Source organism: Phyllobates terribilis, unplaced genomic scaffold (assembly GCF_046119375.1).
Source record: "Phyllobates terribilis strain yellow unplaced genomic scaffold, ASM4611937v1 Scaffold_13__5_contigs__length_258822181, whole genome shotgun sequence".
Taxonomy (NCBI): domain Eukaryota; kingdom Metazoa; phylum Chordata; class Amphibia; order Anura; family Dendrobatidae; genus Phyllobates; species Phyllobates terribilis.
This window is the reverse complement of record NW_027362773.1, coordinates 159,331,711-159,345,711: the sequence shown is the minus strand read 5'-3', so window position 1 is coordinate 159,345,711 and position 14,001 is coordinate 159,331,711. Positions and strand designations below refer to the sequence as shown.

At 41.8% G+C, this 14,001-nt stretch overlaps 1 protein-coding gene across 7 annotated transcripts in view; it reads left to right on the top strand.

The window, feature by feature from the left end:
• PHF21A (PHD finger protein 21A) overlaps positions 1-14,001 on the top strand; it is a 95,059-nt gene that overhangs the window by 12,626 nt on the left and 68,432 nt on the right. The gene's annotated exons all lie outside the window — the stretch shown is intronic.

Below are 14,001 nucleotides of genomic sequence, written 5' to 3'. Positions count from 1 at the left end.
GATAATGGCCCCACATAGGGGTGGTGGTTCTGGTGTCGTGGGCCAGATTTAGCCCACGGGCCAGACTTTGACATGTATGCCTTAGAAGTAGGCCTCACACTGCCGTGTAATAGTGGAGCAGCACTGTAATAAGGCTCTCGTAGTAGTCTATGGGACCCTGTGCCCTCCCAATTTCATGTGAAAGCATACAGTATTTCATGTGTAATATGGCGCCGTATGAAGGTACATAGGCGACTTTCTGATCAGTTTTAACCAGACCCGACCCTGCTCTGACAGTGATAGATGTCACTTGTGAATGCTGTTCTGATAACCTGGGACCCATAGGGGACTGTTGCCTGATAAATAGTCTTTTCCTCACTCCTATTTTTTGTAAATGGGTCTAATAGAATTCAAGAAGGTAAAAAAAAAAAACCCATAGGAATAATAATTTTCTAATGTTGAGACAACTCTGAACAGATGTCACATTAATTTGATGTGTATAAAAAAACATTATAGCATCTCTGATTTGCTCATTTTATGACACCTGCTCTTAGCAGACATGGCTTTTTTTTTGTTTGTTTGTTCATTTTTGCTTAGTTTGACTGGAGAAATTTTTAATTTTAAAGTTTATTTCCGGATTTTCCTTTTGCTTGTCTGCAGCGGCACGGTTAGATTAGGGCTACTTTCTCTCATCTGTGTGACACTTCCTTCTGCTGTCGTGTTTCTTTTCCTTGAATAGCACACGGAGCCATAGTGTCATTGAGCCACACACATGCCATTTTTCCAGTCCGTGAGACTCAGAACGGGTCTTAAGCCACGGCCCCACTATCAGTATTCGCTCAGTATTTTTTCTCAGGAGTTGGAGCCAAAACCAGGTGAGGAACAATCAGAGGAAAGGTATAATAGAAACAAGTCACCAATTCTGCATTTATCACCCACTCCTGGTTTTGTCTCCCACTCCTGAGAAAAAATACTGATAGTGGGGCCGTGGCCTTACGCTCATCCTTTTTGCAAATCAGACTCAGCCTTTAAAGTCTTAAACAGGTGAAGCACAGAAGACTTTGAGTTTCATTCGTATGTGTTAAGAGTCAATGGATACAACAAGTTCAGACCATACTTGCTTCACTGAAAAAAACAAAAATGGATGAGAAAAAAAAGTTGATGCAAGTAGGATGACACCTGAGAGAAAAAAATCTGTCTGTTCAATAAGGATACATGGGAATGTAGAGCAGGAGCCATTATATCTGCAGAGGGGCGACTCCATATTAATGACCATGGAAGCTTTTGTCCATCTAGTAGTGTATTAGTCATTGACTCGCTACATGCAGTGGTATTCTTGGCATCAATACAACAGAAACATGAGAATCCAGCGTAGGTCAATGGGATCCTTCATATGACAGATTCCCCTGGCTTATGGCTTCTGCTCCCAACACAAGCTACTTTGTATTGGGCCTAGTGGTTCTCCTTTTCCCAAATGCGGCCCTTATGAGATTTCCTGTGTAAAATCCCTCATCACATGAAAACGAATCTCTATTGGCTGCCTCCACGATGATTGTCTCAGAACCGCTCCTATCCAACAATTAAAACATCGCTTTAAAATCGGGTTATCCAAGAGTTAAAGGGAACCTGACCGCTTCCCTAAGACCCCCAAACTGAGTCCATGTATTTGTAACCTTTGTACTCTTCCCAACAAGCCCTTTTTATAGTCCTATAAGATAGTTTTTGCCATATGGCTGTAATCAATAACTCTAATAGCAATATAACAACAGATTGGTTGTCTTTCACAAAACCTATTCATAAGTGACTCAGTTCAGACTACGAGGATGAACTCTCCTCTTCCCCCTTTTTTTTTTTTTTTGCAATATTTCAAGGACTGATTTTGGTAATAACTATTGCCACTTTCATTAGAGCGGCGGCATGTGACCTCATTAGTTATTAAGCACTCAGTCCTAGAGTTGTGAAGAATCCTTAGAACCGGCGCTAAGTAACCATTTGGCGTTCAGAGTGACTCATTGATGCAAACTGAGAAAATATTTGTGTTTTTTCATTTTTTTTTCTTCTGTCTATACGGGCAACGATGGCAAAGTTAATTATTGCTTTTGCTCAGAAAACTGTAATTATACATTTAAAATACTTCTAGTAGCGGCATCGTTGTACATTTCCTGCTTGTGTGTATTAACAATTATCTTGTTGGATTTATCTGATGCTCTTGTTGGCATCTTTGGATAAATGTTTAATTGTGACAGGGGATCCCATGTTCCCATTGATTGATTTTTAAAGAGAATGTGTCATCCGAAAATGATCCATAGCTTAAATCAGGTTATTAATGTTAAATGTATTCTTCAAAATGGATTTTTTTTTTCCAGATTTTAAAAAATTCTGAAATTTTGCAAGTTTCACTCTGAGCCTCATTCTAGTCTGACACATCTGGTCTGTAGAGATCATTTTCATACTAGTCACAGACAGGATTATCGTGATTGATAACGCCTCTATATACAGTAGATAACACAGGATTCACAATAGGTGATATCACAGCTCACCTCCTCCTCCTGTACAATGACTGATAACGCCTCTATATACAGTAGATAACACAGGATCCACCATTCACAATAGGTGATATCACAGCTCACCTCCTCCTCCTCCTGTACAATGACTGATAATACCTCTATGTACAGTAGATAACACAGGATTCACAATAGGTGATATCACAGCTCACCTCTTCCTCCTGTACAATGACTGATAATACCTCTATGTACCGTAGATAACACAGGATTCACAATAGGTGATATCACAGCTCACCTCCTCCTGTACAATGACTGATAATACCTCTATGTTCAGTAGATAACACAGGATTCACAATAGGTGATGTCACAGCTCACCTTCTCTTCCTGTACAATGACTGATAACACCCCTATGTACAGTAGATAACACAGGATCCACCATTCACAATATTTGATATCACAGCTCACCTCCTCCTCCTCCTGTACAATGACTGATAATACCTCTATGTACAGTAGATAACACAGGATCCACCATTCACAATAGGTGATATCACAGCTCACCTCCTCCTCCTCCTGTACAATGACTGATAACACCTCTATATACAGTAGATAACATAGGATCCACCATTCACAATAGGTGATGTTACTGATCATGCCCATAATCCACAGGTTACAGGGCATGCCCACAGCACTCTCCCATAGAAGTGAAGGAATAGCTCCAGACTATTGCTGTCTATCATCCATGTGGCTGCTGTGAAGCGGATCTCTGAATGCCATTAGCAGACGCTTATGGAAACCCTATAATCATGTTCAGATAATAGAATATCACGATTTGGTTTTAATTATTAAACATTGATGGTAAATTCCTATTAAATACTGCACTGGATGGAATCAAATTCTATATTTTGGCATTCACTGACCTGTGGTTCTCCAGTTGTTACAGTACTATAAATCCCAGCATGGGCTGACAGCCTAAGGCTTGGGGGGTTTATTTCTATAGCAAAGCCAGGCCCCTCCTTGTCAGGGTCGTTGTGTTGACAGAAAATGGAGTTGGCTCAGTTTTTGGACCACTGTGAATTAGGGGGGAGGTATATTGAGGTTTTCTGGGGGTGCAGTTCAGTTTTGCTGTGCGGGCTCACATCTGCCCCTGCACTTCTGTGAATAGGGGGTGTTTTGTGGTATTTGGAGGAAAAAAAAAAAAAAGAGTAAAATTTTAGTTTAAAAGCGTTATTTATTTTTTTATGATTCTAGGTTTATTTTCCTATTTTCATCTTCACTTACTCAGAAGTAGGAATGTGAGGTTTGTGTTATTGGAACATGAATGTATAGAAACGCCTGTAATGTGTAGAGGTGGGGGCAGCATTAGCCGTATCCCCCTTGTGTCCTTCTCATGTTAGAGGGCTTTCCTATTACTTGTTTCCATGGAGATGTTGTACATTTCATACCATTTGTTTGGAGGAAATCCTATAGATTTGAGTGACACGCTCTTTATTAGTAGCATACATTTGCTCGGTGCTTGCACACTATATTATCTACTGCATGCGCAAGCGAGGCTCCCAGCGATCGGTCTCATATGGTGTCGACACTTGTAAGCTGAATATGGACGTGTGCAGGAATCCTGGTCCGGCTCTGTGCACATTTGCATTTTTATTTCTGTATTTCTATTACGTTATAGGAACCTGCTGGTCCCAATTGGGGACCCTACAGCCTTCATGATGTCTCTGGAGTTGTGATTTTTACTTACAAGACTCTGAAACATACAATGTAAATGAAAGATGTAAGCAAATCCGCTTGTGTATTACAGATCTATATTTTTTTATTCTTTATTTTTAATTGAAAAAGGATTGCCAATATAGGTATATGGTTTCATTTCTTATATATCACACATTTTGTTTTGTTTTGTACAATGCGGGCCAGGCTAGTAGGCTATGTTCACACACATTGTGTTTTTTTTCTGCAGCTAAATATGCTGACAACTTTACTTTGGCAGGAAAACTGCTGCGTCAAAAATGCAGGTTTTCCTGCGTTTTTTGATTCGTTTTTGCAGCGCTTTTTTTCCACTGTCCTTCTGGTTCTATTTAGGCATGTACATAAAGTTCTGTGAAAAAAAAAAGAATCCCATTCTGGTGCATTTTTTGCAGCATTTTTGCAGCATTTTTTTCCACCACCCATTACTTCCTATGGGTGAAAAAAACGCTAAAAGAAAGTGACATGCTCTATTTTCCAAAAACGCAAGCAAAGCAGAAAATACGCAGCGAACAATAATAAAAAAGAAAAAAAAAAAAAGAGAAAGGGGGAAAAAAAAACCCCACTGCAAATCCAGAATCAGTGTACGGCTACAGTGCTGGCCAAAAGTATTGGCACCCCTGCTATTCTGTCAGATAATACTCAGTTTCTTCCTGAAAATGATTGCAATCACAAATTCTTTAGTATTATTATCTTCATTTAATTTGTCTTCAATGAAAAAAACGCAAAAAGAATTGTCCTAAAGCCAAATTGGATATAATTCCACACCAAACCTAAAAAAGGGGGTGGACAATAGTATTGGCACCCTTTGAAAAATCATGTGATGCTTCTCTAATTCGTGTAATTAACAGCACCTGTAACTTACCTGTGGCACCTAACAGGTGTTGGCAATAACTAAATCACACTTGCAGCCAGTTAACATGGATTAAAGTTGACTCAACCTCTGTCCTGTGTCCTTGTGTGACCACATTGAGCATGGAGAAAAGAAAGAAGACCAAAGAACTGTCTGAGGACTTGAGAAACCAAATTGTGAGGAAGCATGAGCAATCTCAAGGCTACAAGTCCATCTCCAAAGACCTGAATGTTCCTGTGTCTTCCGTGCTCAGTGTCATCAAGAAGTGTAAAGCCCATGGCACTGTGGCTAACCTCCCTAGATGTGGACGGAAAAGAAAAATTGACGAGAGATTTCAATGCAAGATTGTGCGGATGGTGGATAAAGAACCTCGACTAACATCCAAACAAGATCAAGCTGCCCTGCAGTCCGAGGGTACAACAGTGTCAACCCGTACTATCCGTCGGCATCTGAATGAAAAGGGACTGTATGGTAGGATACCCAGGAAGACCCCACTTCTTACCCCGAGACATAAAAAAGCCAGGCTGGACTTTGCCAAAACTTACCTGATAAAGCCTAAAACGTTTTGGAAGAATGTTCTCTGGTCAGATGAGACAAAAGTAGAGCTTTTTGGGAAAAAGCATCAACATAGACTGTACATGAAAAAAAAAGAGGCATTCAAAGAAAAGAACACGGTCCCTACAGTCAAACATGACGGAGGTTCCCTGATGTTTTGGGGTTGCTTTGCTGCCTCTGGCACTGGACTGCTTGACCGTGTGCATGGCTTTATGAAGTCTGAAGACTACCAACCAATTTTGCAGCATAATGTAGGGCCCAGTGTGAGAAAGCTGGGTCTCCCTCAGAGGTCATGGGTCTTCAGCAGGACAATGACCCAAAACACACTTCCAAAAGCACTATAAAATGGTTTGAGAGAAAGCACTAGAGACTTCTAAGGTGGCCAGCAATGAGTCCAGACCTGAATCCCATAGAACACCTGTGGAGAGATCTCAAAATGGCAGTTTGGAGAAGGCCCCCTTCAAATATCAGGGACCTGGAGCAGTTTGCCAAAGAAGAATGGTCTGCAATTCCAGCAGAGCATTGTAAGAAACTCATTGATGGTTACCGGAAGCGGTTGTTCGCAGTTATTTTGGCTAAAGGTTGTGCAACCAAGTATTAGGCTGAGGGTGCCAATACTTTTGTCCGGCCCATTTTTGGAGTTTTGTGTGAAATGATCAATGATTTGATTTTTGCTTCATTCTCTTTTGTGTTTTTTCCTTGCAAGCAAATTAAATGAAGATAATAAGACCAAAGAATTTGTGATTGCAATCATTTCCAGGAAGAAACTGAGTATTATCTGACAGAATTACCGGGGTGCCAATACTTTTGGCCAGCACTGTATGTTCACACACGTTGTGTTATGCTGCGTATTTTGCAGCAGATTTTTATGCAGATTTTCAGCTGCGTTTTGCAGTACAAGCAAAGTCTATGAGAAACCAGAATTCTCTGTTCACACATCATAGTTTTTTGTTGTTGCGTATTTTGTGTCTTGGCTGGGTTTTTGGAAAATAGAGCATGTCACTTCTTTCACCCATAGGAAGTAATGGGTGGTGAAAAAAAACGCACCAAAATTTGCATCAGCGTTTTTTATAGTGTTTTTGATGGCAAAATAGAATTTTTATTTTTTATACAGAACTTTTTGTACATGCCTAAATAGTGTGAGGCCGTGACCGGGATCATATACAAGGGCCGTTATATATATATATCCCCCAGAATGTGCACAGAGACCTATTAAATCCATTGGAGTGCATTGCAGTCACAGACGCACCTGCAGCTGCAATGCAGGAATGAAGGTGAGCAATCACCCGGTCAGGCTATCTGACTAAGGCAGATTAGTAAAACCTGGCAGGGCCTTCATTTCTTGGAGGAGGCTACAGGAAGGCAGTGGGGCGGCCTCCTCCCTCCAACCCGGGTATTCCAGTGGCTCTTGCCACAGGTCCTTTAAAAACCCTGCACTAAGGATTAGTGTTGTTCAGTGTTGGGACCTGCTAGAAACATAGCAGGAAAGCTCGGCGGGCCTGTGTGTGGAGCTGAACCCCCGCCTGGGAAGGCTCTGCACCTGTCAGGCTCTAAGTGGCCCGGCGCGGCCATTGCCCACGGCAACCGTTGTTTAAGGACTTGTGTTAACCTGGCTGCGAACCGGAGGACTTTTCTGTTTACCCATGAGTTGATGAATAAAGCTGTTATATTGGACTTGCTTGGGTCACTGCCTCAGTTACTGCACGGTGTGAACACCACCACCTTACAATAGAGACAGTGAAAAAAATGCAGCAAAACCTGCTTTTTTGACGCAGCTGATTTCCTGCCAGAGATTAGGTTTTGCTGCAGATTTGTGATTCTGAAAAACCCAACATGTGTGAACATAGTCTTACTGTCAGCAGACACGGGACTCATGGCAACTCGCACCTTCTCTTCTCCGGACAATCATTCTTCCAGATGTTCCAAAAAGTCTGAAGGGGCTTCATCAGAGGACCTAAGTTTACTCCATCCTCTGCAGTCCAATCCCTGTACTTCCTGTAGAATGTCAGTCTGTTCTTAATGTTTTCTTGAAGAGAAGAGAACTGGCTTCTTTGCTGCTTTTCTTGAGACCAGGTCAGTCTCCAGGAGCTTTTGACTCACTGTGTGTACAGATACACAGACACCTACCTGCTGCCATTCCTGAGCAAGCTCTGCAGTGGGGCTGAACCAAGACTGTGGCCGAATCCTCTGTAGGAGACGGTCCTGGTCCTTGCTGAGATTTGTTGGGCGCCCTGAAGCCACCTTCACAGCATGAAAACCTCTTTGAATGGGTTTTTTGTGATTATTAGTTTTCATGGCAAGGAATGACTTTTTCATTTCTGATCACTCTCATAACAATCTAGAGTTAATGCCTATTGCCACTATAGGGGCATGTGCACACGGCGTCTATTAGACGCTGCCGTACCTGCATCGTTTTGGAAGCAGAATACTTTTTATGAAAAGATGGGAGTTGTTTTCCTTGAAGCGTCTTTTCAGACGGCATTTATTTTTTTTAATAAAATTCCCATATATAACATAGTGGCGACTTCCAGGTGGAAGTTACTAGAAAACTGGAACGGTCACTAATTTTAGCTGCTTCATGGCTATCGAAGCCTTAAGCAGTTGAAAGAAGTTACAAAAGAGGGAACTTAACCCCTTTCTGACGTGGGGCGTAATAATATATATCTGCACCCTGGGCCTATTGGACCAGATACAAATTATTACGCCTTGGCGCTCATGCCCGCAGACAGGCTGTGCTGGCGCGATCGCCTCTGGTGTCAGCTGATAGTGCCGGGTGTCAGCTGTGACAATGTGGTAGGAGCGGTGCCGCACCGCTCCCGGCACATTAACCCCCGAAATGCTGCGATCTAAGTCTATTTCAGAATTTCCGGTGCAGGCATTGGTAAGAGCACACCTCTTACCTTCTATCCGGCGTTCCGCGCTGTGTATGCCGGGTCTGGATAGTTGCTATGGTGACCCGATATTGTCATGATGCTATCCGACTCACCTGGCATCAGCAAGATAGGTAGATCGTGCTCAGTGCACAATCTACCTAACTTGTGTGTGCAGGGGCTGATAGCCTGCACAGCATAGGGGATGATGCTTCATCCCTATGCTATGCGAGCGATCAGCCTCCAAAAAGTGAAAGTCCCATAGTGGGACAAAGTGTAAAAGTTTTAAAAAATAAAATAAAAAAAAATCCAAGAAAACAAAAATACTGTACCCATAAATAAAATATTTTATAATGAAAAAAACAAAACAATAAAAGTACACATATTTAGTATCGCCGCATCCATAACGACCTGACCTATCCTATAAAACTGTCCCACTAGTTAACCCCTTTTACTGAACACGGAAAAAATAAATAAATAAAAAAACGATGCTTTATCATCATACCGCCAAACAAAAAATGGAATCAAACGCAATCAAAAAGATGAATGTAAATAAAAATGGTACCGCTGAAAACGTCATCTTGTCCTGCAAAAAACAAGCCGCCATACAGCTCCATCAGCCGAAAAATAAGTTATAGCTCTCAGAATAAAGCGATGCAAAAAAAAATCTTTTTTTCTATAAAATAGTTTTTATTGTGTAAAAGCGCCAAAACATAAAAAAAAAATTAAATGTGATACCGCTGTAAACGTACTGACTCAAAGAATAAACCACACGCGGAACAGCATAACCCCTCCCCCCAAAAAAAAACAATTCCTGAATTGTTGGTTTTTGTTTATTCTGCCTCCCAAAAATCGGAATAGAGAGTGATCAAAATATGTCACATGGCCGAAAATGGTACCAAGAAAAACGTCAATTTGTCCCACAAAAAACAAGCCCTTGCATGACTCTGTCGGCAGCTCTCAAAATATGTCGATGCAAAAACGTGTCTTTGCAAAAAAAAAAAAAAGTTTTTTTTTTAGTGTGACAGCTGTCAATCATAAAAACCCGGTATAAATCTGGTATCGCTGTAATCGCACCGACCCGAAGAATAAGGTCATCTAATCACTTATACCTCACGAGGAATGGCGTAAAAAATAAACGCTGGGGTTGGGCTTGTGTTGGGGTTGGGCTTGTGTTGGGGTTGGGCTTGTGTTGGGGTTGGGCTTGTGTTGGGGTTGGGCTTGTGCTGGGGTTGGGCTTGTGTTGGGGTTGGGCTTGTGTTGGGGTTGGGCTTGTGCTGGGGTTGGGCTTGTGCTGGGGTTGGGCTTGTGTTGGGGTTGGGCTTGTGTTGGGGTTGGGCTTGTGTTGGGGTTGGGGTTGGGCTTGTGCTAGAGTTGGGCTTGTGCTGGGGTTGAGCTTGTGCTGGGGTTGAGCTTGTGTTGGGGTTGGGCTTGTGTTGGGGTTGGGGTTGGGCTTGTGCTAGAGTTGGGCTTGTGTTGGGGTTGGGATTTTTTAAAAAGTAAAGAAAATAAAAAATGATGACAATATGGCAACTAGTGTTGAGCGCAAGTGCTCGCTACTTGAGTTTGCGTCGAGTGCTCGGGTATGCACCATGTATCGTGAGTGCTCGAGTGACATGCTCGAGTCTCTGCCCCATATGTTTCGTGGCTGTTATACAACCCAAAAAAATACACAGGGATTGCCTGCCATGCATGAGCGATCCCCTCATGTTTTTTTTTTTTTTGGGTGTCTTAACAACCGTGAAACATGCGGAGGGGTGGGACTCGAGCACTCGCGATACATGGTACTTACCCGAGTACCCGATGCAAACTCAAGTAGCGAGCACTTACGCTTAAGACTAATGACAACCTATTCAATATGATGACATAATGTTATCAAAGGCTGTGTCGTACCTCTGGGTTCAAAATGTACACTATACCCCTTGATAAAATCCTTAAGTGGTCTAGTTTCCAAAATGGGGTCACTTGTGGAGGGTTTCCACTATTTAGGCACATCAGGGGCTCTCCAAACACGGCATGGCGTCCGCTCTCTATTCCAGACAATTTTGTCACAGTGCTCCTTCCCTTCTGAACCTGCCGTGCGCCCAAACACTGTATTTTCCCCACATATGGGGTATCGGCGTACTCAGGAGAAATTGCACAGCATGGTGCAATTTGTCCTGTTATTCTTATGAAAATGCAAAATTGGGGTCTGAAAAACATTTTTGTGTGAAAAATGTAATTTTTATGACTGAATGTTATAAACTTCTGTGAAGCACTTGGAGGTTAAAGATGCTCACCACACATCTAGATAAGTTCCCTGAGGGGTTTAGTTTCCAAAATGGTGTCACTTGTGGGGGGTTTCCACTGTTTAGGCACATCATGGGCTCTCCAAACGCAACATGGCGTCCGCTAATTATTCAAGCAAATTTTACATTAAAAAAAGTCTAATGGCGCTCCTTCCCTTCCGAACCCTGCCGTGCGCCCAAATAGTGGTTTTCCCCCACATATGGGGTATCTGAGTACTCAAGAGAAATTGCACAACACATTTTGGGGTACATTTTTTCCTGTTACCGTTGTGAAAATAAAAAAAATTTGGGTCTAAAGTAAAATTTTTGTGAAAAAAGTTAAATGTTTATTTTTTTTCTCTTCCACATTCCAAAAAATTCCTGTGAAGCACCTGAAGGGTTAATAAACTTCTTGAATGTGGTTTTGAGCACCTTGAGGGGTGCAGTTTTAAGAGTGGTGTCACTTTTGGGTATTTTCTGTCATAAAGGCCCCTCAAACTCACGTCAGATGTGATGTGGTCCCTAAAAAAAATGGTTTTGTAAATTTTGTTGGAAAAATGAGAAATCGCTGGTCGACTTTTTACTCAAAAAAAAAAAAAAAATAAATTTGGTTCCAAAATTGTGCTGATGTAAAGTAGACATGTGGGAAATGTTATTTATTAACTATTTTGTGTGACATCTCTCTCTGATTTAAAGGCATAAAAATTCAAAGTTTGAAAATTGCAACATTTTCAAAATTGGCGCCAAATTTCAGATTTGTTTTCACAAATAAACGCAAGTGATATCCAAGAAATTTTACCACTATCATGAAGTACAATATGTCACGAAGAAACAGTCTCAGAATCAGGGGGATCCGTTGAAGCGTTCCAGAGTAATTACCTCATAAAGGCATGTTTGAGCATAGTTTTAATATCTGGCCAAGTTACAATATGGAAGTTGTGAATAGACCGGCGTCAACCCCAGCCGAATTCTTCCCGCACTGCTCTAATATATTGACTGTGTATAGATCGAGAGAGATCAGTCACCTGTAGCAGGGTGGAGAGAAGCCTTACATTTTAGACTATTTACTCTCTAAAATTCCAGATCATTTTAGAGAAAAACATACAGGAGACGCACAGCCGGTCCGAGTATAGTGGACTGTACTCCAATCGCCAAATGTTGATGTGTGAATAAAGGCCTGCGACCTCTTCATTAGCTTTATTACAGTTATCCAATTATTTTTTTTTCTCCCCAGTGTATAGAAAATACAGAGTTTCTTTCTGGAAATTTATCAACAAGCTGATTTTTTATATAGTGCATAATTGTGTCCTGCTTGTGGTCAGATTTAATCAATCCCATTGCATTCAATTCTAGGAAGTACAGAAATTTCAGGAGACTGAATAATAAGCCCCCAAACAAGGGAGGGTTCATTCACCCTAAGCATGAAATACAGATTTGCATTACTGTTGCTGTATGGTATAAACATGGAGCAGTCCAGTGACCTCTGCGGACTAAAACGCAACCGATATGCAATTAGGAATTAGTAAGTTTTCTTCATCTTTTTCTCTAAACCCCGTTTTTTTGAGCCGTAGACTTACAATAAAGGACCGGACGGTGCAGCCTGATGCTTTTTGTGAAAATATATATTTTTTTTAACAGACGCTAGCTTTCCTTTTTTGTATTTTGTGATAAATTTGATGAGATTTGTCTGTACCTTCTCAGTCAAATGTTAAACTTTGGAGAACCCGATCCGCCTTGTCAGCAATTGTTATATCACATAAAGTCTTCTGTAGTTGATTCCATCGTTTCCTTTCCGATGTCTCCGCTCGCCGTAGTCTCTGCTCACTGTAGTCTCTGCTCACTGTAGTCTCTGCTCACTGTAGTCTCTGCTCACTGTAGTCTCCGCTCGCCGTAGTCTCCGCTCGCCGTAGTCTCCGCTCGCCGTAGTCTCCGCTCGCCGTAGTCTCCGCTCGCCGTAGTCTCCGCTCGCCGTAGTCTCTGCTCACTGTAGTCTCTGCTCGCCGTAGTCTCTGCTCACTGTAGTCTCCGCTCGCCGTAGTCTCCGCTCGCCGTAGTCTCCGCTCGCCGTAGTCTCTGCTCACTGTAGTCTCCGCTCGCCGTAGTCTCTGCTCACCGTAGTCTCTGCTCACCGTAGTCTCTGCTCACCGTAGTCTCCGCTCGCCGTAGTCTCCGCTCGCCGTAGTCTCTGCTCACTGTAGTCTCCGCTCGCCGTAGTCTCTGCTCGCCGTAGTCTCCGCTCGCCGTAGTCTCCGCTCGCCGTAGTCTCCGCTCGCCGTAGTCTCCGCTCGCCGTAGTCTCCGCTCGCCGTAGCGTTTTATGTATGTGATTCTTCTGGCTTTTTTAAAGTTTATAAAACCAAGGTGGTAATTGGATGTTGAAGTTTTCTGAACTGCTACTTGTATGTGACCATTGAATGCGCCAGTTACAGTAACACCATGCACAATAAATATTCAGAATAACGCAGGTACCCAAAACATAACACAAAAAGTAATGTCTTATCAAACCAGATTCAGTCTGCCACACAAAGGTCCACGTATTATGGATGATTTATCATGCTGCGGTCTTCACTGTTTTTTATAGATTAAAAAAAGAATAAATAATTTTTTTTCAAACTTTTTCCTACTCAAATTATTAGTACAGTAGAAAATGGACGGACCCATTCATAAAACAATTATATTTGCCCAGTCTTTCATGTGAACATTCCCATTATAGTCTACATGGGAAAAACATAAATGGAATATATAAGGTGAATCATGGACATGTGAATGAGGTCTAAAGCTGATCATACGCATCGAGATGTCTTACTGATATCATCACACTTCACTTTTTACTGACTTTTTCTGGTACATGTGTACATAGGGCTTAACGCTCCCAGTTTATGCCAGAGCATATTTACGGCATACAGGATAGGAAAGACTAGCCTGCCATGCCGTCCTACACAGGGGCATACGTGTATAAGTTATTTACATGTCTTTTTATAATGCTGTATGTAGCAGCCGTCACTTAAAGGGGAACATTGGGAAATGCCCTTGAATTATATTGACAATGCAAAGCAAAAATGAGATGTGAACAGCGGAGCTGGGATCGTTCACACAATCACTAAGTGGTGGAAATTCTCTTAGAATCATTTTAGGGTTTCTAATATCTACATTTTAGTTGCAGAATCTAGTCCTGATATTTGTCTTTTTCTTTTGGGACCATAATAATTTATATTAATGGTGACTATTGTG